Genomic DNA, 24,934 nt, shown 5'->3' with positions numbered 1-24,934 from the left:
TGATCTTAAATTATAATGAACAAGTCGTATATACAAGAGCAGCTTTATTCTCCTCCTCCTATCCCTTCCTTCGTTACTTATCTATTTATTTCATTCCTTACTTTCTTCCTTCCTTCACTTCTTTCTTCCTTATTTACATACTACTTACCTTCCTTCCTCCCTTCCTTCCTTCCTGCCTTCCTTCTTTCCTTACTTACTTCATTTCTTATTTATTTTCTCCCTTCCTTCACTCCTTTCCTCCTTACTTATTTACCTACTTACTTACCTCCACCCTCCTTTCCTCCCTTCCTTCTTTCCTTCCTTCCTTCCTTCCTTCCTTCCTTCCTTACTTACTTCATTTCGTACTTCCTTCCTTTATTCCTTACTGACTCACTTACCTAATTACCTTCCATCCTTCCTTATTTCTTTCCTACCTTCCTTACTTACCTCATTTCTCCTTCCTTAACTCATTCCTTCTTTACTAACTTAATTACTAACCTCCCACCTCCCTCCCTTACTTGAAACACAGGGAGAGTAGCAGCAGGGAGCACAGAGCGAGTGGGGGTGTAGAGAAGAGGGGTATGTGGATCAGGTGGCATGAGGTGAGGTAAACAAGAGCTTATGGGAACACCAGACAACAGAGTGACCAGTCCAGCACCGCCACGCCATCTATCAGAGAGACAGATGTTGACGGCGTGGCTCAGTAGTTCGACTTAACCTCCTGTGGGATATTGGTGTCATTTGCCTGTGTTAGTGTTCGATATGGCAATGCAATGAGTGGTTGTATGGAAAAATGTCCTTGTTTGCGTGTGTGTGTGTGTGTGTGTGTGTGTGTGTGTGTGTATGAGAGAGAGAGAGAGAGAAAGAATATTGTATCTATTCATTTATTATTTTACTATTCATGCATTCATTCTTGCATTTCATTCGCTTTTGTTGTTCATGAACTTGTTTATTCATTGTATTTCATTTCTCGCTTTGGCGGAATTAACAAAACAATAATAACCACAGCAACAATGGCGACACAAACCAAACCAGTAACAGCAGAGAGAACAGAAGAAGCGGTATTAGCAGAAACAGCAACAATAGTAGTAGCAGAAACACTGAAGCAGAAACAGCAGCACCAGATAAAAATTGGTACGAGAAAAGACAGTAGCAGTGAAAATAGTGATAGAAACACAAACAGAAGAACCGAAACAGTATTAATAGTAGTAGTAGAAGTAGTAGTAGTAGTGGTGGTAGTAGTAGAAAAATAACTTGTAACAGCACCAGCACTAGCAGCACCCGCAGCACCAGCACCAGCAATAATGGAGGAGACAGAGCTGGTAAGAACAGCATCCTAATTCGTTGGAAGATTGCTCTCATTCACATCTCGATCAGCGTAATTCAATCAGTTCATGACACGACGCTGAACGCTCTCGCTTTATTCCAAGGCAGGGAAGGACGCGCACACACACACACACACACACACACACACGGAGACACACACACAGGTCACTCACACTAACTTAAACTGTCTCTCACGCAACTTTCTCTCTCCTACCGCAGTTCACTTCTTGCGTCACCCACATGCTGGAAAATTACTTCTCTTTTGACTTTTTACTTTTGTCATTGTGTGTGTGTGTGTGTGTGTGTGTGTGTGTGTGTGTGTGTGTGTGTGTGTGTGTGTGTGTGTGTGTCATTGTTTTTGTTTTTAATGGTTTATTCTCTCTCTCTCTCTCTCTCTCTCTCTCTCTCTCTCTCTCTCTCTCTCTCTCTCTCTCTCTCTCTCTCTCTCTCTCTCTCTCTCTCTCTCTCTCTCTCTCTCTCTCTCTCTCTCTCTCTCTCTCTCTCTCTCTCTCACACACACACACACACACACACACACACACACACACACACACACACACGTCAATCACATGGCACACACTCTCTCTCTCTCTCTCTCTCTCTCTCTCTCTCTCTCTCTCTCTCTCTCTCTCTCTCTCTCTCTCTCTCTCTCTCTCTCTCTCTCTCTCTCTCTCTCTCTCTCTCTCTCTCTCTCTCTCTCTCTCTCTCTCTCTCTCTCTCTCTCTCTCTCTCCATGCCGCTCTTCCTTTTATTGATCAGTAATCCAGTCACTCGCACTGTGCCCCATCCTCTCCTCCACTTCTCCACCCCTATGCTGATGACACTTGTGTGCGTCTCTCCATCTCATTTGTCAGACGCATCTATCGACATAAGATTGAAGACTCCCTTTGTAACGCCGGAAAGCTTCACCGGTTTCATTTCTGTACAAATTGGAATAATCTCCCTTCTTATGTGATGATGTCCTCTGTCGCCGCTCTTTTGTCGGGAATTCCCAGTCAGCAGTCTTATATTTTGTAATATACCAGAGGAAGAGGAAGGAAGTTAGACGCCCTGACCTGTCTCAACACTTGCCTTGCCTCACCTCCCCTCGCCTCTGCTCGGCTCAGTTGGTGACGCATTGTTCCCTGAGCGCCGCAAGTTGTGGTGTGTTGGGGCCACTGGCGGTGTGCACTGTGGACTTGGAAGCATTCAGGTCGCATTCTCAAACATTTCAGTGCTTGATCCTGCATGGCCGTCTCAAACAGGACCTAATTGTGCTCTTTTTGCAGTTTCATGGATGTTTTTTTATTTAGACTGCATTCTCAAACACTTCTTGACTTCTGACAGGGACTAGTAAAAGGTTTTATCGTTTTCAAAGGTGTTTTATGACCTTAATGATAATTGAATAAGGTTTTTACGTATTCACTGGGGAAAAAAGGACCCTTAGGAACGCGATTAATAGCCACTGTGATCTTTGAAAGTTATCTCATTGTCTTACGGGTCTTAACTTCAATCAGTCCTCTCATTTTCCTTTATTCCGTATTATCCAACATTCCTCTGGCCACCTTCTCTTCTTCCTTCCAACTTCCCAAAGCAAGAACGAAAATCAAGCAGGACGTCCTTTCCATCATAAAACTTACCAACGGGCCTCCATTTTCTTTCATATCTTTCCGTCCTCCTCCTTTCCTTCCTCAATTAATCGTCTTCAAGGATCGCAAATTAAAACATCAGAATTTTTTTTTTCTAAACAATGATTCCTCGAGCTTTACTACAACCACTCGTTCGAAAAGGAACCAGCCGGCAAGTCCTATATTTTCTTTCCTTTCCTGCTATTTTCATATGTCGGAAAAAAACAACTTTGCAGATAATGAAAGGAATAATTAATGATACAAACTCCCTCGATAAACCGTCACAGGTATATAGATAGACAGACAGGCAGGCATATAGACAGGCAGACATACAGGCAGGCCGTCAGTGCAGGGAGGAACACAAAGGGCTCGGGTGGGACTGTCAGTAACTGAGTAATAATGAATTTAATTGCAAGTTGTGCTCCCCTAACCTTCCCTTCCTACGCTTAATCCTGTATCTCCGCCAACGCCACTACCACCACCACCACCACCACCACCACCACCACCACCACCACCACCACCACCTATACTACTACTACTACTACTACTACTTCTACTACTACTAATAATAATAATAATAATAATAATAATAATAATAATAATAATAATAATAATAATAACAATAATAATGATACTTCTTCTTTTCTTCTTCTTTTTCTTCTTCTTCTACTACTGCTACTGCTACTACTACTACTACTACTACTACTACTACTACTACTACTACTACTACTACTACTACTACTACCACCACCACCACCACCACCACCACCACCTATACTACTTCTGCTACCACAAACTCGTCCATTAGCACAAATACTACCATCATCATCTCTTGCCTCACCACAACTAACCTCGATTATTGCTACCACTACCACCACCACCACCATCACTACTACTACAACTTTCATCACCACCATCATTACCACTACCACCACCACCACTATTAACTTAAGCACTACCATCATCACAGCTTTCCTCTCTTGTCTCCCAGTCTTGTAGTTTGGCCTTCCTTTGTATTCTATTGTGCTCCTCCTCGTTCCCAGCCTCAATCTGCCACTAGCCACTCCACGTGCTTAAAGAGGCTGCAGGAGGAGGAACCAAAGATCAATTTTCCAATGATTAGTCTTGCATTTCTGCCTCTCCATCCCTTCCCCCTTTCTCTTTTCCTACGTTACCTTACCTTACCTTCCTTACTGTACTGTTCATTCCCTCTTCTTCCTCTTGTCTCTCTTGTTTGACCTTATTCCTCCTTATTTCTCCTCTTCTTGGTCCTTTCCTTACGTTACTTTATCTGACCTTCCCTTCTGTAGTGTTCGTTTGCCTCCTCTTCCTCCTATTCTTCTTGTCTTACCTTATTTTTTCCTTGTTTTCTCTTCTTCCTGGTCTTTTCTCTCCTATTCCTTTTCTCTTTTCCTTTCTTAAATTTACCTTTTCCTCCTCATCCTTCTTATTTTTCCTCTTTCCATACCTTCTCTTCCATTCACTTCTCTTTCCTTCTCTCCTATCTTCCATTTCCTTACTTTATTTTGGGTTTCCTTCTCTCTCATACATCTCTCTTTCCTCTTCGTTTTGGCTCACCTTCTCTTTCCTGACCCCTTCTCTCTCCACGTTCCTTCTCTCCCTCTAATATTATTGCCTGCCACTCACTCATTCTCTTCTGTGATCCCTTCCAGCCCCTATCCTTCATTTCCCATCATCCATATACCTTCCACCATCCTCTTTCTCCGCCTCCTCCTCTTCTATCTCCTCCTCCTCTTCTTCTCCTGTCTCTCTTATTTGTAGCCAGTTAGTAGTTACCAAACAGCCTCGAAAGGACCAAAAGATCTGTTGCTGTTTGGCTTTCCTTTGTATTCCTTTGTATTCCTCCTCCTCCTCCTCCTCCTCCTCCTCCTCCTTCTCCTCCTCCTCCTCTTCCTCCTGTTTGTCCTCATCTTCCTCGTCCATATTTTCTTCTTCACCTCATTCCTCACTCTTCCTCCTCCTCCTCTGCCTCCTCCTCCTCCTCCTCCTCCTCCTCCTCCTCCTCCTCCTCCTCCTCCTCCTCCTCCTCCTCCTTTTCCTTCTCCTCCCTCCTCCTCCTCCTCCTCCTCCTCCTCCTCCTCCTCCTCCTCCTCCTCCTCCTGCGGGTGGAGAGAAGATGGAGGTTTTGACTTCACACGAGGAAATATTGAGGATTTATAGCACTCACGTTATTTATTGTGAGCCTCCTCCTCCTCCTCCTCCTCCTCCTCCTCCTCCTCCTCCTCCTCCTCCTCCTCCTTTTTTTTCTTCTTTCTCCTCTTTCTTCTCAACGTATCTTTTTTTTCATTTAGCTTCCTTCCCACGAACAGTCTCTCTCTCTCTCTCTCTCTCTCTCTCTCTCTCTCTCTCTCTCTCTCTCTCTCTCTCTCTCTCTCTCTCTCTCTCTCTCTCTCTCTCTCTCTCTCTCTCTCTCTCTCTCTCTCTCTCTCTCTCTCTCTCTCTCTCTCTCTCTCTCTCTCTCTCTCTCTAGTTTACTCTTAACAAAATGCATTGCCGAAGTCTCGATAGAATCCTCAAGAATCGTTATATTTCACGAGTAAATGTTGATAAATGCTTCTCTCTCTCTCTCTCTCTCTCTCTCTCTCTCTCTCTCTCTCTCTCTCTCTCTCTCTCTCTCGCTCTTGCTCTCGCTCTTGCCTTGTGTACGTTTCAGAGAGAGAGAGAGAGAGAGAGAGTCATCCAAACTTATTATGCCAGCTGGTAAATATTTTCTCACTAAGGAACTTTTCTATCATTAGTGACAATGCCTCTTGTGACTAACCCTGCCTTCCAATACTCCTGTCTCCTGTCTTCCTACTCCGTCCCTCTCCGCCTCTGCTCTTCTCCCAGCCGAGATTGGGGACGGTTGGAGAATAAGTAGAGAGTAGGAGTAGAAGTGGGAATAGACGGAATGTAAGATCCATATAATGAACACGAGAGAACAAGGAAGGACAAGAGAGAAATGTAAAATTGATAATGAAGACAGTCAACGAGAAGAAAGTTGTAAAAATAGAAGAAGAGACAAGTAAAGACTGAGAAGAGAGAGAAAAATCAGAAAAGAAAATGAGGAAAAGAAAACGAGGAAAGGGATGATATGAAAAGATGAAGAAGGATAAAAAAGAGGAACAGGAAGAAAAAGAAAGATGAAAGGAATTAAAGTTATCAAGAAACCTGGATTGTGGAACGAAAGAGGAAGATGAAAAGATGAGAAGAAAGAAACGAGAGAGAGAGAGAGAGAGAGAGAGAGAGAGAGAGAGAGAGAGAGAGAGAGAGAGAGAGGGAGAGAAAAGGTCAATCAGTCTACACACTACGATTGAAACTCTCTCTCTCTCTCTCTCTCTCTCTCTCTCTCTCTCTCTCTCTCTCTCTCTCTCTCTCTCTCTCTCTCTCTTTCGTCCTCAGCATCCCCGTGACCACACAACAAATACTATAAAACCATGTTAAGTGTCGCCGGCGAGGGAAGGTTAGCGGCGGTGTTATCGGGCGGTGGTGGTCGTGGCGGCGGCGGCGGAGGCGGGAGAGGTGGCGGCCACTTACCGCTTGCCGTAGGGACGCGTGACTCCCTCCTTGTTTGGACTGCACACATTTCCATAATTGAGATTGATTCTGTCGGCCGGCCAGCAGACTGAGGAGGCACTGCTATCTTGTTTATGTGCGTGGTCTTATCTCAAGCAACAACCGTGATGGCTTTGCAGTGCGTAGCTGTGGTGGTGGTGGTGGTGGTGGTGGTTGTTGTGGTAGTAGTAGTAGTGGTTGTAGTAGTGGAAGGAGAAAGAGAAGGAGGAGAAGTAGAAGAAGGAGTGTATAGCAGAATATCTTGGTATAATTGTTGCTTTCTCTCTCTCTCTCTCTCTCTCTCTCTCTCTCTCTCTCTCTCTCTCTCTCTCTCTCTCTCTGGGTGTTTGTCAGTGCAATGGTTCCGCCAGCCGTGTGTTTTCCTTTCAGTTTTGGGAGCACGAGCGTGTTTGATGGATTGGGGACACACGTCTGGACTGGCCTTCGCTTGCTGTGCTTTTCTGTGTCTCTCTGTGCCTCTCTGTGCCTCTTTCTGCTTCGCTAAGGCTGTGATACTTTACTTCGTCCAGATAGCAAGCTTGTTTTCCCCGTTGTTTGTGTGTAGATAGGTTGTGAGTGAGGTAAAAGCTTCCACAAACGTAAAGAGTGTTAGTGAAAGATAAGAAAAGGATGAAATGCACAGAGCGTCAGATATTGTTGGTTTTTCAAGTCTTTGTCTGGCTTTTGTTGCTGTTTCTCTTGGTGTGTTGGTGTGTTGGTGGGTCTGTCTGTCTGTCTGTGTGTCTGTCTGTCTGCTTTGACGCCTGATCCCTAAATCTCTCTCTCTCTCTCTCTCTCTCTCTCTCTCTCTCTCTCTCTCTCTCTCTCTCTCTCTCTCTCTCTCTCTCTCTCTCTCTCTCTCTCTCTCTCTCTCTCTCTCTCTCTCTCTCTCTCTCTCTCTCACACAGCCAAAATGTCTCCCATCTCCCTCTCCATTCCTTCCACCTCACCCACCCTTTCCTCCCTATCCCGCTCGCTCCCTCCCTCCCTCGTGTTCAAAGAGAGAACGAACATCCGAACCCTCTGGCTGGAGTGAGCACAAGAGTGGCCTGCCTGACTGCCCGGGACTCGTGGCAGGCATGAGTGGGCGGTAGACGGAAAAACACATTTACAGCCTTTAAATAATTCGCCGGGTGTTTCAGTGTATTAGCGGTGAGATGAATGTATGAATAATATTGTGGTTCTGTGTGGGTAGATTGGTGTGTGTGTGTGTGTGTGTGTGTGTGTGTGTTCCCATATTACACACACATACACGCTCTCTCTCTCTCTCTCTCTCTCTCTCTCTCTCTCTCTCTCTCTCTCTCTCTCTCTCTCTCTCTCTCTCTCTCTCTCTGACCCGTGTTTGCTTGTAAGTTACGAAACAGAACATTTTCTCGTCTCTTCTTTTTCTTCTTTTTTTTTCTCTCTTTTTCATCCTCGTTTTCTCCTCTGATCTTGGCTCGTTTTCTGTTGCTGCTGTTATTGTTGCTGCTCTGGCTACTGAATCGTAACACACTCCAGTGACTCTTTCAAGCTTACACTAAATCCACAAAGAATAATATGAAACGAACATTACCTAATCTCTTTCACCATTTACACCAATACTGCTCCTCTTCATTCGAGCTTACCACTTCCTTGACAACTTGACTACACAGCGAAGGCAGATCATTATACGCTACAATCTCTCATTAGCCAGTATCAAAGCTTATCCTCTTTTTAAATACACAACAAAGAAACATCGCAACTTTTACTTTTACGAGCAGCAAACTTGAAACGTTGCTTACCGGGTTAAAACGGCTCCAGAAATTACGTGGAGAACTTTGGAGGGAGCGAATGACTGCTGAGAAAGTGCATGCAGTAGTGGCCCCGGCCCTCCCTCGTTCCCAACTGATGCTGAAAGGGGGGAGAGGGAGGGGAGGGAGATGGAGGGAGGGTCAGGTGGTGGTGGTGGTGGTGGTGGTGGTGCAGAGGAAGTCATTATCCAGGAGTCTTAAGATAATGACTTGCACGAAGGCGCAAAGTAAGAGCAAGGGTTGAGACATTCAGGGGACAAAGGCAAGAGGATAAACTTGAAAGGTGTGTTATCTTGGTGAGCTGCTGGATGTGTGTGTGTGTGTGTGTGTGTGTGTGTGTGTGTGTGTGTGTGTGTGTTCATAATGGTGTGATGTATTTGCGTTCCTGTTCCATTTACTCTTTTTTTTTATACCATGTGGGCTTTTCACGGGAATTTATGGGCTAAAGGGGATACTTTTTAGGGTACCTCCTATCTTAAAGCCCATCCGCTAGGAAACCGTTGCCCCGAGTGAGGAAGCCCAACCTACACTCTGACCGTGGACAGGATTCGAACCCGTGCGCTTGGAGACCTCTAGGATCCCAAAGCACGCATGGTTCCACTGTGCCACGGCGGCCCGTTGTTTTAATATAGATTCAAGTCCGTGCTCTTTTTCCTCACCGTTATCAGTGGATGTGTTGAAGGAAGATCTAACCTTACCTATTAGTGTAACAAGAGGACTCGGGAGACAAAAGTAAACTGGAATAAGCAGGACCTGAAAAACAAGTTACATGCAATATCATCCTTCCATCGGTACCAACAAAGGATCGTGAATGCAAAAATACCAAGTTTAACACGTTATGAAAGTTTCTCGACATGGGACTCTTATTTCATTCCTTCACATTCCTTGATAAACACATATAGTACAGTTAACACACGAGCGGAGGGGAGAAAAGATGCCTCAGTGTGGTAAAATCCGCCACAGTTACCATACAAGAGTCGCCATTGTACACTTCTTAGTAACCACATATGACACAGTTACCATCCGAGAAGAGAACAGAAAAGCTACCTCGATATGACAACATCCACCATCACGCACACGCCACGTTCTGACCACTGAGGCTGCGTGGTCAGTTCTTTGTCTCATCCGCAGCCACTCGAAGCCTTTGCCTCACATCAAATCCTGTCATCGTGGACCTCCAGCCGCTCTTTAGGGGACGTTACATCAGAGGCTCCCGTTAAGACACTTGATTAGCTTCCGTTGGCGAAACCTTTCATCAGGACAGTGGAAGAGGAGGTAGACAGCAGCGGGAGGCGGACGAAGGTAGCAAGAAGAGGCAGAGAAAGAGGATTTGGGACGGTGGTCAGTGATTAGTAGTTATGTGGAATTGATCTCTGTCTGTTTCGATAACACGCTTACCTGACAAATGCAGTGTTTTAATAAATGAATAAGTTTCCTTTGTGGTATGATTTTGCACGGTCAGTCTGCTTCAGTAATTCAATTTCTAAGGCATCGGTTGATATTTTTTGATTCAGCAGTTTTATTCAGTTTTAATGAAATATAGTACCTCTTAATGATCATATTATATATATATATATATATATATATATATATATATATATATATATATATATATATATATATATATATATATATATATATATATTATAGAAAAAAATGTAACAGGTACTTAGTCTTGACATAATCTACTTGATTGATCCTTCTTATAAAGTTGAAGACAAAAATTGGAAAAAGAAAAATGATTCCAGTCGAATCATATAATTTGTTCAGACGCGCCTCTTCAGAAAAAGTTCGTCAAATGAAGGAAAAGAAGAAAAAAAAATGGTAAACACGTAATGAGGGAAAAAAAATAATCCTCAAATCGAATGACTGTTTTGTCCTCACGCACCTTAATGTTCCTCTTCCGAAACATCTCAAGTCACTGAAACGCGAGAGAAAAAAAAATAAGCATAATCAGGCGGAGCACTTCAAGCCACTTCAACAGCGTGGTGGTCGCTCGCGTCGGCTGAAAAGCAAGCACCACCACCACCACTACCACAGGGCTCCTTTAAATCGCGTGCAAAGGGTCTGTGCGGCTGTAATTGTTTATCTTTTGTAGTGGCCGTTCAATGGGCCATTCGTGCAGCAACATGGAAAATGGGTTTAATTTGGCGCGCCACTTAAGACCAAACACCACTTTGCGATGCCTTGGCCTGGAAATCACTACCTTCTTACTGCTGCTGCTGCGTGAACCCTTCGTCTGGCGTCTCCTTCACTACTAAATGCCTCTCTTCAGAACCACATTCAGCTTCTGCAGGCACTAAGGGATTCGGAATATTCAAATACTTCCTTTTATGTCCTTTTCTTTCTCTTACTTCATTCTCTGAGCTTCCTTCAATGCTTGACGTGAAGCCTGAGAAGGTCAAGCAGTCTGTGGGTTAGTTAGTGCTGCTCTGAAAAAATGTATTGAATAATTTATGTGAAAGAAAAAATATAGCAGTGTCTAGGAAATTTTGCTATAGTCGTGTAAACTGACTCATAAAAATGTACGTGTGTGTGTGTGTGTGTGTGTGTGTGTGTGTGTGTGTGTGTGTGTGTGTGTGTGTGTGTGTGTGTGAATATGAATGTGCATATATACGCGTGCATTAACACATTTAGTTTGGGGAGAGTGAATGAAGGTATACAGGGAAGGGAAGGGCAGGACAGGGCAGGGAAGGGAAGGGAAGGCAAGGCAGTGTTGAGGCAAATAACCCTCCCATGCTTCATAAGGCAACAGCACTAACACAGTATGGATTCATTTGGAGCCGATCGGGATGGAAAAGTATTTCATTACGTCCATAAAAATAACAGCATGCCTGGATACGCTTGGGGTGCGAACGTGCAAAAGTCTCTAAATTGCTACGTTGAAGTGTATTATACAGAGAGAGAGAGGGAGAGGAGAGGGGGAGGGAGGGTGTGTGTGCATGTGTTTGTCCATACGTCTGTACTGGCACGTATGTACACAGCTGGGTGTGGTCATAGCGGTGGGCGGCACAGGACGAGCGAGTAACTCTCATCCATGGTGTTAACCCTCCCCATCACATTTGGTAGCCGGAGGAGGGGTGACGAATGGGCTCCTGTTCCGTATAACGTTCCTCTGTATGTCAAGCAAGTGCTGATTAACTCATGGGGATTACTTAGCAAGTCTTCACACGTATAACTTCCTTCACTCAGCACGAACGCACGTCATGATGAGAAACGATGGTAAAGTATTATATTGACGCTGCTCTTTAGTACCGAGCTTAGCCATTAAAACTTGCGAGATTCTTGTTGGCTACGTTTTATATCACGTAATGCTTTGGTACTTGTGCGCAGTTCTGGGTGTTCTTTAGCAGTGAAATGAGGTGTATATCGCGATGGATTGCTCTGTTTGTATGAGGGAAATTCATTACATAAAAATCAGGTGCCTTTGGTTGACTTGTGTGTTTGTGTTTGTGTAGTTAGTTCTGTTTGTGTAGTTCTGAGTGTTCTTTGGCAGCGAAATAAGGTATATGTTGCGCTGGATTGCTCTGTTTGTATGAGGGAAAATCGTTACATTGAAATCAGGTGCCTTTGGTTGACTTGTGTGTTTGTGTTTGTGTAGTTCAAGCGTTTTGTTAAGGAAGTGTTGGTTTTAGTATCGACTGACAGGTTTTTCACTGGAATTCTTCTGTTTTCTTCTTTCCTTCCTTTCTTCCTTCTTCTCCTATATTTTCTTTAGCTTATTCATTTATTCCTTCTTCTTTCGTGAGTGATAATTGCGTGATTTTCTTCCATTTCTTTTCTTACTTATCGTTACCTAAGTTACGAGGATTATTTTCTTCACTGGACAGAGTTTTCTTCTCCCTCTGCCATGCTTTCCCCTGCCTGTTACTTAACACAAAGAGTCATATCGAACACTGAGCTGAATGTGAGAATGTCAGAATCTCAGTCACGGGGAGAAAATTACACAAAATTATATCCTGCGATTATCAAGTGACTTCCTGAGCCCAGTGTGCACCTGCTGGCCTGTTTCTGCCTGAAGATCATGGGGTTCTTGAAGTGCCACTTGATAACGCAGCAGTACATTCCCAGAGCAGCAGACACCACGGGGGAGGGTACAAGCTGACCAGTGGAGAATGTAAAGGACGGTTGTGTGCGGTACTTGGCTCAACAAAGGCTGTAGGATGAGGAAGCGAAGCAGCTATACACGTGAACTCTCCCATGCTGGTCACGGAGAGTAAAACAAGGTAACATTAAGATTCCCCGGTTATTTCTGACCCACAAAGGAACACTTAGCGACCCTTGTGGTGCGGGATTAACGCAATTAAACCCTCACCAAGCGACCGTCCAATGGGAACACTAATTTTTATTGCTAATACGTTCAAGGGGATGTTAATGGACCAATATCATCTGACCAATACTTGCCATGGAGGAAGGAAAAAAAAAATCCCTCACATGCTCCAGTTTGTACTAATTACCACGGAAGGTAATCTAAGTAGTGAAATCTTCCATGCATTGTAATGTTGCTTAATTACTCGACTAATTAAGAACTTTTCTGATTGCTTGAAGACTTTGCTCGCTTCTGCACTTGAAGATTCTGCTTTCATCCGCTGCAAAGTAACGCAAAACTTCACTTCACGTCAGAACCACATGCATCAGCGCTACGACATTTCTGTATCACCCAAGAAAAACATGAAGACAGACGGCCGGAGCGGGAGTCGTAAAGGTTAGGCCATCACTTAGACCCTGCACTGTGACCCCCATCTGATTCTTGCGTATCACGACCTCCACGCGAATTGATACCTATCTGGTGATGCATCGCTTCGCTCAAGGCTTTCAGAGGCGACAAGCATGCATCACTGGAGACAAACACGTGAGATATGGGGCAAGAGAAGGCCACACCAAGGTCTATATAAGTGTAAGACGTAGGAATCAGGTATATAACGTAAATTATCTTATGTATTTGTTATAGAGGAATATTCACACGAGTGTCTCTTGTAGTGTATCAGATCCTCATGTCCACAAGACTCATCAAACGTTAAACTGGTTATTCAATTTCCCTTTTACTCTGTTGCTTCTTTTTTGAAGGAATGAGATTATGGGTCATCTTTTTATCCACATTTTCTCTTTTTCCTTTGTTTGGATTCCTTGACAAGTAAAAATTAATATTAACCATAATTTTTTGTTATATTTCCAGTTATTCTCATGTGCATAAACTTGGAAGACACCAATTAACGATTTGCATTAAGATTTATGCACAGACTAATAACTGAGGATGATTAATACAGTTAGCTTCCTTATTACCTTTTAATGCGCAGACTAATACCTGAGGATATGATTAATACAGATAACTGCCTCATTACCTTTGTATATGGCACACTGTATACTGTATGACATCACTACCTTGAGCAACTCCTTCCAGACATTGCGTCACAGTTCTGTTTCAATACGTAACTGTCCAGCCTCTTAACGGATCTTGGTCTTACCCTAACGGATGAGCTTTCGTCACCGCAGCGTGGCAGAAGCAAACACGTCTATATGTTATTGGTTTTATAGTGCATGACGGGATCAGTCAGCACCACCACCACCACCACCGTTGCCGCCACTACCGCTACCACCATTACCACTCGTACCCCACTTCGCTTAAACAAAGGTAGGGGATGAAAAAATAAGTGTGTTGAAATGGACGTGGCACAACGGACCGAGATGGTTGGTTTGTGCACGCACGAATGTAGGCGACGGAGTAACAGGAAAGATTGAAGTCAGTTATATCGGAAGCATTGTGTTTGGGTAACGCTTGTATTGTCACACACACACACACACACACACACACACACACACACACACACACACACACACACACACACACACACACACAGTAACCTCCTTAGTAGTAGAGGTGACGTGTTGGTTGGTGTGAGTGAGGTTGGAAGCTGCGCCCACAGGAATGAGATTTTTCAGAAAGCTTGTCATCTCCTCAAAGATGACCAACGAGAAAAACAAGGTGAGTGTTTTGTGTTTCCGTGGAGGAGGAGGAGGAGGAGGAGGACGACGACGACGACGACGACGACGACGACGACGACGACGGCGACGACGACGACAAAAAAGTGGAAAGTGGTACATTATAAAAACTATAACAAAAACTTGCATGGAAAACGGAAATGGAAGAGAAGAACTAGAAAATGAAGAATACGGAAGACAGGAAACAGGAACTAGCATCATCAACAAAGTTCTGCCGTGGTACAGTGGAACCATGCGTGCTTTGGGGTCCGAGGGGTCTCCAAGCGCACGGGTTCGAATCCTGTCCACGGTCCGAGTGTAGGTTGGGCTTCCTCACTCGAGGCAACGGTTTCCTAGTGGGTGGGCTTTGAGATAAGAGGTACCACAAAAAGTATCCCCTTTAGCCCAAAAACTGCCGTGAAAAGTCCACATGGTGTAAATAAAAAAGAAAGTAAAAACACGAAGGAGCAAATAGAGATACTGGTAACAATAACGATGAAAGAAAGAGACTAAGAATATTACTTATGGAATTGGTGGTGGTGGTGATGGTGGTGGTGTCTGGATTGGTGGATGTAGAAGCAGCAGCAGCAGCAGCCGCCGCCGCCGCCACCTGCCCGTGCCAACGCAGTGATTTACCTGGATGTTGTGAGGATTAATGCGCCGGGACGTGTTGTATTTCAAGGCTCAATGTTCCTGTTGTCTGCGCCATGTTTCTCCACCCTCTCGTGTGAACTGCGCACCCTCCCTCGCCCTTCATTCCCCCGTCCCTTTCCCTCTCGCCCTGCCTATGTCCTTCCATCCTTTCCTACCTTCACGTTCTTCCCTTCTTCAGTCGCACCCTCTTCTTATATCCGTACTCCACCTTCGTGTGTTGTTCTCTTTCGCTCTCCCTCCATTCCCCCGTCTGTCCCTTTCCCTCTCGCCCTGCTTTTGTCCCTCCATCCTTTCCTACCTTCACGTCCTTCCCTCCTTCACTCGCACCCTCATCTTCTATCCCTACTCCGCCTTCATGTGTCGTTCTCTTTCGCTCTCCCTCCCTTACCTCCCTTCCTCCCAGTGATTTGTGTCACCAGTTTCGTAATGAGTTAAAATACATTACATTTTTCACCTGTGTAAATTAACCTCCTCATTGAGTGGTTTATGGATTGAGAAAAACGTATTTTTTTGTCTGTTCCTGTGTTCAGCGTTTAGCGCCGTGAATTAATGAGCGTCGTGATTGGAATGTGGTATTTTACGTGGTGTTTTAGCGAGAGGGATACAAGTAAGTAGCCATCGACTGGGAATACTGCGGTGACCAAGGTAGATAAATTGCTGACATATATCTTACCGTGAATAATTGACACCTTTCAATGTTTATATAAGACCACAGAGAAGTGTAGAGGATCAGCTGTTAATGTAATAAAACAGAGAAAATAGTGTTTGGGGGTTTTGCTAGTGTTTTTTTGTGTCTTAGGCTGGCATAGGACTGTGTTGCTGTGTCTAACAGGTTGGTGTGGGAGTGTGTCTGTGCAGCAGGCTGTTAAAGACCTGGTCCAGCCTTTGTTACAGGATATTATAGAGTTAAATCAGCGTTACAGGCTTCCGTGAAGCGGTGTCTTTGTATGGCGAGCTGATGCATGGCTACATCATTTCATAAAAACTTAATAACATAAGGTGATAATTCAATAAAGAAGGCTACAAATATAGAGAATAAATCAGGTCCACACATAGCAATGCCTGTATTGCTAACGTGGGATTGCGTCAGCGTGTGTGGCAAGCTTGCGTATGGCCCGCGTTATTCTATACCGCTGGCTAGCGTGGGCGTTGTGCCTCTACCACAAGATAGAGCTGGGTGATGGCACGGGGCTGCACTGAGCTGCAACACTTCGTCGTGAGGTTGGCACTATGCTATGTCCATTCGTCACAGGTTGACAGTCTGTTTCGTGGCCGCTGTGTTGCCTCTGTATCAGAGTGTAATGGAACGTGGTAAAAACAACATTTGTGCAATAATATGCAATTGAAATCATTTCCACCTGGCGCCCGGCACGCTGAAATTGTGGTCAAATTGTGTTGCAGTATTGTCCGGCGTAATTGCTTGACGAAAAGGTGTAATTGTTGTGTATCGTAACTGTGGCGCGATACGCGTTTCATTTTAATGAAAACTATTAATGGCCCCAAATAATCAGTACAGACGTAAAACTGACATTGTATTGCACGGCGTGACCCGGCGAGTGTGGCCCACCACGCCGCGCATCCCGGCTTGTGTGGGGTTCAGCCCCGCGCGGCGGTGCGCTGCGCCCCTCACCACCAGGAGTATTGTTCCACGTAAAGGTGGATATAGCAGCACCATTTGGCACCGCCAGCACACATACACACGTTTTATTTCACGAACCATTTTTCCACAAAGTGTTTATTTCTTTATTTCTATGACTGGGTTCCCACACGGAGATTAAGTGAGCGGGCGCCCTTATCGCTCGTGACGCAGAAAACACCGCGCCGCCTCTCCTTTCCCCACGAAGCACAGATTTATTGACATGCTGGAAAAACAGTGCGGATCAGGCCGGGAACAGAGTAATCAACTCCTTGTGGGGAGACACGGAATTGGGGCCGCCTGAGTGCGTGGCGGGCCAGCGGGGGTAGTAGGAGGAGGGTTCTTACTGGTACTCACAGGGGGTCAAGCCGGGGAAGCAGCCATGGTGGTGTGGTACGGGCAAGGGGGGTTAGGGAAGCAGGACTCGTGTTAATAGACTCTGAGCTACATAATAAAAGTTGTGGTGGACTGGCAGCGCGGGCGTCATTTCGAACCCAGTGCAACAACAGACAGGCGACGCTCTGCTCTCGCCGCCCATCGCACGCAAATCACAAATGTTGCACAAAAGGTTGCGCTTGTCTGCCATTTTGTTGTATAAGTGTTTCCTTTCACTTCTTCTTTGTTATGGTTATCGTGATGCTATTATGTTAGTAGTATTATTATTATTTACATTTATTACATTTTTACTAGTTATATATTTTTACTTTCTTTTATACCATCTGGGGTTTTCACGGGAATTTATGGGCTAAAGGGGATACTTTTTGGGGTACCTCCTATCTCAAAGTCCACCCGCTAGGAAACCGTTGCCCCGAGTGAGGAAGCCCAACCTACACTCAGACTGTGAACAGGATTTGAACCCGTGCGCTTGGAGACCCCTCGGACCCCAAAGCACGCATGGTTCCACTGTACCACGGTTTGCTGGCTTTTAATTTTTTTTTCCTTTTGATTACTATGTTTTTTTCATATTTTTTCATTATTATTTTCTTTCTATAATCCACAAGTATTTCCTATTAACCTTTAGTTGAATATACGTTTCCTGTGCTTTTGTTGAATCATTCTCTTGATTATCTGAGTTTTATTCTGCTGTAAAGACATATTTTCGCGTTTTGTCTCTATAATCCTTTGTCTCTTTTATTACATCTTTATTTGTGCAAGATCATGTTTACGTGACTTTTTTGGTGTAATTACCACATTCATAATACTTTGGAATTTAAGTTATTTTACTACAATTTACTTTACGTATTGTTACTACTTATTGAGTTCATTGCCAATTTGTGTTATTATTAAGTTACTTGTTCCTTTTTTATATTATATGTTTATGTTATGCTTATATTCTTCTTTATGCACCAAATTCTTCAGACAACCTACCCTTTACAGCCCCAGCAAATACTTACAAACCCTGCCTTAACCTGCCTCACCCTCTACACTGCATACCTACCCACAAACACCATGGATAAGAACACCCACTTTACCTTATCTCACTCAAACACGCCTCTTATACTACCCATCATACTTTACACCTCCACACCTCCTTACATACTATATACTACAGAATGTCAACTCTAAAATGGCTCTTGGATTTCAAACATATTGCAGTCTATTGATAACGTAGTAATGTTTGTTTTCTCTTGACTAACACACTTATTGCAAGGACGGCTCACGGTTTGCCTCAAGAACTAACAAGCACGCATTCCATCCCATTCAAATCGAGACCAAGAGCCACTTTAGGGTAGACAGACTATAGATACTACACACTTCTCTTGCCTCCTGTATCTCCATCCCTTGCACCGTCCCTAACCTCAGTCTCCTCGCCCCTAATAGTCGGGTCCCAGCCTGGCGTGCGGCATGAGGAGGGGACTAATCGTGTTGGGTCCTGAGTCCACCTTCAGGGCATCCAGGAGGTGCAGTAACCAGTCCCTGAGCAACCACTGTGTAAGTATTTGGTTTCTGTGAAGTGCTCGTGGTGGTGGTGGTGGTGGTGGTGGTGGTTGTGGTGGTTGTGGTGGTGGGTTAGTTAGTCTTTCTGTATTACTTATTTTTTTTTTTTATCTATGTTTTTTTTTCCCCCTTTTTTTCGTCTTTTGTGATTTCAAGTGTTTTATTTTCAGGTTGTGATAAAAATTTTCTTATGTTTTTCTTTTACTGTCTTTTTTATATGTTTTTTAGATTGTCTTAGCGAATTTTATCTTACCCGTATGTAAATTTGATGATTTTTTTTTCTTTCGTTTTGTTTTACTTCACTTCTCACTATTGATTCCTAAAGCTGAATGGTATTTTTATTCTCTCTCTCTCTCTCTCTCTCTCTCTCTCTCTCTCTCTCTCTCTCTCTCTCTCTCTCTCTCTCTCTCTCTCTCTCTCTCTCTCTCTCTCTCTCTCTCTCTCTCTCTCTCTCTCTCTCTCTCTCTCTCTCTCTGACTTCCACCTGGCAACTTACTCTTATTTACATATAATTTGAAGCCAGTTTTTCTTTTCACTTCTCGTTAAATTTTCATGTAGCTGGAGAGAATTTCTAGTGTTGTTCCTTGTTTTTATTACTCATTTCTCTCTGACTTTGACCGGTGCATTCACTCCATTCCACGCATAATTTGAAGCCCATCTTTCCTCTTTTTTTCCATTGAGTTCTTTTTTTATATACATGATTTTTTTTCTCTATCTTCTTCTGGTACGTAACTTGTCCTTCAGCTTGTACCCGCTCGAGTCCCGCTGATCTCACAAAGCTTGGGGCTCGTGTCGGGATTCTGAGAAATAGTAGTGGTGGTGGTGGAGGTGGTGGTGGTGGTGGTTGTGGTGGTCGTGGTGACAGAGAAACCATTGGATTATATATTATGTTGACACTATGAGGAAACCATATTATGTTATTGTGCACTGAGAGAGAGAGAGAGAGAGAGAGAGAGAGAGAGAATGGAAGGCAGTCACACACACACACACACACACACACACACACACACACACACACACACACACACACACACATACACCATTGCAACAATACAGAAGACAAGACTGGCTGAGAAAGAGAAGGGATTCATTTTCTTGGTCCGTATCTCTAACGTCATTGTTTCCTCATGTTTTACTCAACCCTTATTACTCACGCTCTTTGTCACGATGTGTGTGTGTGTGTGTGTGTGTGTGTGTGTGTGTGTGTGTGTGTGTGTGTGTGTGTGTGTGTGTGTGTGTGTGTGTGTGTGTGTGTGTGTGTTTCGCAGTGTATTGTCACCTAAAACACCACTTACACGTAGAGATTAGTGTTTCTTTGGGCATTTTCACCTTTAACACTACTTAAGGACATTGATTCGAGTGTTTTTATCAATGTATAACCATTTAAAGCATTACTTAATAGTTTATTCATTTATTTAATTGATTTATTTCTTTTCTTATTTATTTATCTATTTGTGAAAAGAGGCCGGCTCACTGTCAACTATAAGAAATTAAATCTGGTGTCATTTAGATTTACTTGGCTATTTCAACGCCACTTTTCATCCTAGCGGTACGTTGAAGAAGTGCATTGCCACCTATAACGGTATTTCATTCATACCTATCCCTGGTAGACTCTGAAACTTCCTACCTGCTTCTGTATTTCCAACTTCGTATTACTTGACTTCATTTAAGAGAGAAATTTGAAGACATTTATCCCTTTTTGGGGGCTAACTCGCTCGAATCTACAACTTGACAACTTTTTTCCGTTTTATTTGCTTCTGACCAGCTTTCCCCTCTTAAATTAAAAAAAAATAAATAAAAATGATCCCAGCAGTAATATATTTTCCATCTGGCCTCGAGCACTTGTCAATACCCGTCATGAAGCGTCACCATTGCGACATATTGCTGCCAGTAGTGATCAATAGGCGCCAACACTTGCTCACCAGGACTCATGTGGGACTGGCAATAATGAGTCGTGGGTGTGTGTGTGTGTGTGTGTGTGTGTGTGTGTGTGTGTGTGTGTGTGTGTGTGTTTGTAATATTAGTATGAATTTTTCAATAGTGTGTATGAATCGTTGTTGTTTTTTGGTCGAGGTAATTGTAAGGATTCACTCTTTTCTGTTGATATTTTTTTTTTTTTTATTGCGAGGCTTTTATTGAGCGTGGTATAATTCGCTAATGGCTGTGACTGGATTAGCGTTAATTTTTTTTTATAACAATTCTCTTTTACTTCACTTTTCTGTTGGTATTTTGTCTCTTTCTCTAAATGATATTGATTTGCGAGATTGTGATAGTTTAACGATTCATACCTCCTAAACTTGAGTATATTTTAACAGCTAAGACAAAAATAATCGAAATATAGATCTTAGTCGTATAGAAATGTCCGTCTACCTATATTTTTCGAGGCCCAGACGCAATGAATAATTTAATCATTCATACCTCGAAAACTTGAGTACTTTTAACAGTTAAGACAAAAATAATCAAAGTATAGATCTTAGTTGTATAAAAATGTACGTCTATTTATATTCTTCGAGACCCAGACGCAGTAAATAGGGAACTCGAGAGAGAAATGTCATGAAGTATCTGTAAGTTTAGTATTATGCTGCAGTCACGAGATTACCATTCTTACGTGTGAGGTGACGGGAAGACAACGAGCGTATCAAAGTGTCAGCTTCCCGGAAAATGTTTGCGCAGAAATTCAAGAAAATATATGTATTAGTTTATGGAATAGCATGATGCAGTCTCAAGCTTGCAAAACCTGAGTGAGGCGATGACGAGAGTAAAAACACCGTGACAAGGTGACATCATTTCCCGGAAGGTTGCACAGCCTTGCGAGGTAAACCCATTAACCCCTTCAATACTATGACGTGTTTAAATATGTATTCTAGTTACTTTTTGACGATTTTATGCAGCTTCAGAAACTTACGTGAAGATTGAAATAGTGAAGTCTGTGGCCATTAATCTTCTGACCTTTATAGATCCTTCCTAATGTCAATAAAATGGTCTAATGGTACACAAACGAGTGGTAAAAATGTGTCTCAGTACTGAAAGGGTTTATGAACTCAGAAAGACGCAGGACTAAAGACACACACACAGATCATCTCAGCTAACTCTCATCCATATTACGTTACTTTAGTGGCTGAGTGTGGGGACGATCTAAAATGAATTACTACTCTTAAAAAAAAATGACTTACGCAAAATCAAAATGGAGGAGAAGGCAGAATTATGGTCAGCAGTCATTACATTTAGATGAGGAATTGAAGTCTGGCATAAAATATTGGAATGAGGTGAGGCGTAAAGCTAATTAAGGAAAGCAGTTACGGTACGTGAATCCTGCCCGTAAATCATGAAATAAGATTAATAGTGAAAGAATGGAGAGTTTCCCGTAAAAGTAAAAAAAAAAAAAAAACACTAACTCTATAAAACGCATCATATTTTTTTCTTTAACTCTGAGGACACGCGTGATTTATAACCAATATTAGCTCTTTCACACTTAACTTATACACACAAAAGTAAACCAACGCCTTATGGATTTCGCGTAACAAACTCCCCACAAAGAAAGATGCAAAGAATAATTCCAAACATAACACTGACACATACTGCCTGCCTGAACCTGATGACCATGATTTATAACCAATACTAGCTTTCACACTCAACTTATACACACAACGATAAACCGATGCCTTATAGATTTCGTGTAACAAACTCCCCACAAAGAAAGAGGCAGAGAATGATTACAAGCATAACACGGACACACACTGCCTGCTTGAACGTGATGAACATGATTTATAACCAATACTAGTTTTCACACTCAACTTATACGCACAAAGATAAACCGTATGACAGTGCTTCTCTTACATAAAAACCCCTAGTGTCATTTAATTACCATATCCCCTCAAACGTATATCATTATAGATCACTAGTGCTCCATCGTTCCTCGTCTCTCTAGTGAGCCTCTTTTTCTATTTTCCTCTATGACAGTGCTTCTCGTACATAAAAACCCTTAGTGTCATTTAATTACCATATGCTCTTCTTGCTATCCCCTCAAACGTATATCATTATAGATCACTAGTGCTTCATCGTTCCTCGTCTCTCTAGTTTCTCCATTTAATTTCCTTCCACCGCTAATCTTCCCCCAGTGCAAATTCCGTGGAAATCGTTACGCTAAAATTGCGACTTCCAAACTCTACTTTTTGAGCTTCACTTAACGTCGTTGTTTCTTTTCACTGGGTTTTCCTGCATTGTCTTCATCATTATTCTGAAAGGCTTTTGTTTGCGTTAATTTCTGAACAATGTGGAAGCCGGGAGTGACGTCAGAGGGAGAGAGAGAGAGAGAGAGAGTGTGTGTGTGTGTGTGTGTGTGTGTGTATGTTTGTATATGATGTATCAATTTAACATGTAGCTTATATATTCATCATTTATCTAATTTATTATGTAGCTATTCTTGATTTTATTAGATGAATATAACTATAATGATAAAGGCCTTTCAAAATCCATTATGTAAGTTTAAAGAGAGAGAGAGAGAGAGAGAGAGAGAGAGAGAATCACAAGTCACCAAGTTGTATTACATTAAGAGTCACGCTGCCATGCACAGACCTGACCGTCTTAACTTACGCCATCCCGTGACCTCTCTCTCTCTCTCTCTCTCTCTCTCTCTCTCTCTCTCTCTCTCTCTCTCTCTCTCTCTCTCTCTCTGAAATGAATAGCAAGAAGGCGAACGAACTATCACTCCTCTCTTCCTATTCATTATCGTAGCATCATTTCATTCATTCAATCACTCACTCATTCTTCTCGGAAATAGGAAAAAAAAATTCTCCACGTCCAGAAGGAAAAGAGGAAAACAAATAATAATTGTCCACCCCTCAGGAAAGTTGCGTTCGATGACTTTCTTTCTCTCTTTTTTTCTGTACTTTTTTTTCTCTCTCTAAATATCGAAACATGTTCAGCGGCAGGAGATTTTTTTTTGTTGGGTTTGGGGAGGTGGAAATGTTTAGATGAGGCAGACGGAGCTGATTGCTGGCAAGGGAACAATCAAGAGTCTTTGGGCTTGGTTGGGTGCGGTAGAGGAGTGGATGGGAGGGTAGATAGGTGAGCAGTAACGAGAGGTAAGGAGAGAGAGACCGAGAAAGGGAGTGGTAGAGACAAAGAGGAGGTAACTGAGAGAAAGGAGGATGTCTGCGTGAAGATGATGTACCGTTAGGAAGGGAGACAGGTAGCAGAAATAGGTAGAGACGAAAAGGGGGATGAAAACACGATGAAGGGTGAGGGAGGAGAGGGAAAAGAGAGACGGGGAACAAACGAGGCCAGACAACAAACAAGGCGAAGAGAGGAGGGAGGTTCGTGAGTGAAGATGATATACCGTTTGAAGAAAAGATGGTTGAAAGAAGCATAGAACAAAGAAACTGAAGTAGGAATTATATGAATGGATAGTGAAGGCGGTGAAAAAGAAACACAGGTAAAAGAGGAGAGTTCCTGATCACCTCCTCCTCCAACTTGTCTGAATGTCTGAACATATATGAATAGATTATAGATAAGATTACTGTAAAGATAAGGACAGATAAAGGAAGTAGAAAGGAAAGAAAAAAAACAGATAGACAGATAGACGTAAATAGAGACAGAATAGAAGTAAACAAACAATAATCAATCAAGTAGACAGACATACTCACACTCTCTCTCTCTCTCTCTCTCTCTCTCTCTCTCTCTGGGTAGGCGTGTGAATGGGTGTATATCTGCCTGTCTGTCTATATGTGCGTGTATACATCCAAACGTATAACTTTCCTTCTCCCTTCTCCCTCCTCGCTCCCTCCCTCAAAGGCATATCGCTGGAGAGAAAGGAAGAAAAAAGTGAAAACCCATATCCTCCTATTTTACAGCCTTTCCCTTCCATCCCCTTTACCCCCATCCCTCCTTCCCCTTTGTCCCTTCCCCCTGCGTGAGTCAGAGGGAGAGAAGAGGTTAAAGGATCTCTAAGAAGTGCAGTGGTGTTCGTAAATTGCTCTTATATCTGTGGTCTGGACAGGAAAATTATCTTCAATAGTTTTGTTCTTCGCCTCGAGGACCATCTGGCGCTGACTTTCAACCCGTGCACTGTTACGTAATGGGATTTAACATCCGTAGTAACTCACATTGCCTGACATTGACCTGGCTGGCTCTCTGTTCGTTTGGCGTGAGGGTAATCTGAGGCGACGACTGGTGATTGTATTGTTTGTGGTGCATATCAAGTCAGTTAAGTTCATCTCCGTTGCAAAGAGATCAGTTGGTTTCTCTTTAACGCTTCTGATTTACAATTCTACCTTCTGAGGAAAGTGTGGTGAGAAATTCATACATCTTCAGTGCAGTATTGTTTACGTTATAGTCTGTTAAGTCTTATGCATCCCCTGATATGTTTTTCTGAAGCACGTAATAAAGGTAATTGTCACCGCGATGAAAGTGTGAGAACCGCCTCGTAAAACTGGCTCAAAAGTACATTACTTTTTTTACCTCTTAACATAATTGTCTATATTTCGCAG

This window comes from Portunus trituberculatus, chromosome 15 (assembly GCF_017591435.1).
Source record: "Portunus trituberculatus isolate SZX2019 chromosome 15, ASM1759143v1, whole genome shotgun sequence".
Classification (NCBI taxonomy): Eukaryota; Metazoa; Arthropoda; class Malacostraca; order Decapoda; family Portunidae; genus Portunus; species Portunus trituberculatus.
Note: the sequence above shows the minus strand (reverse complement) of the source record.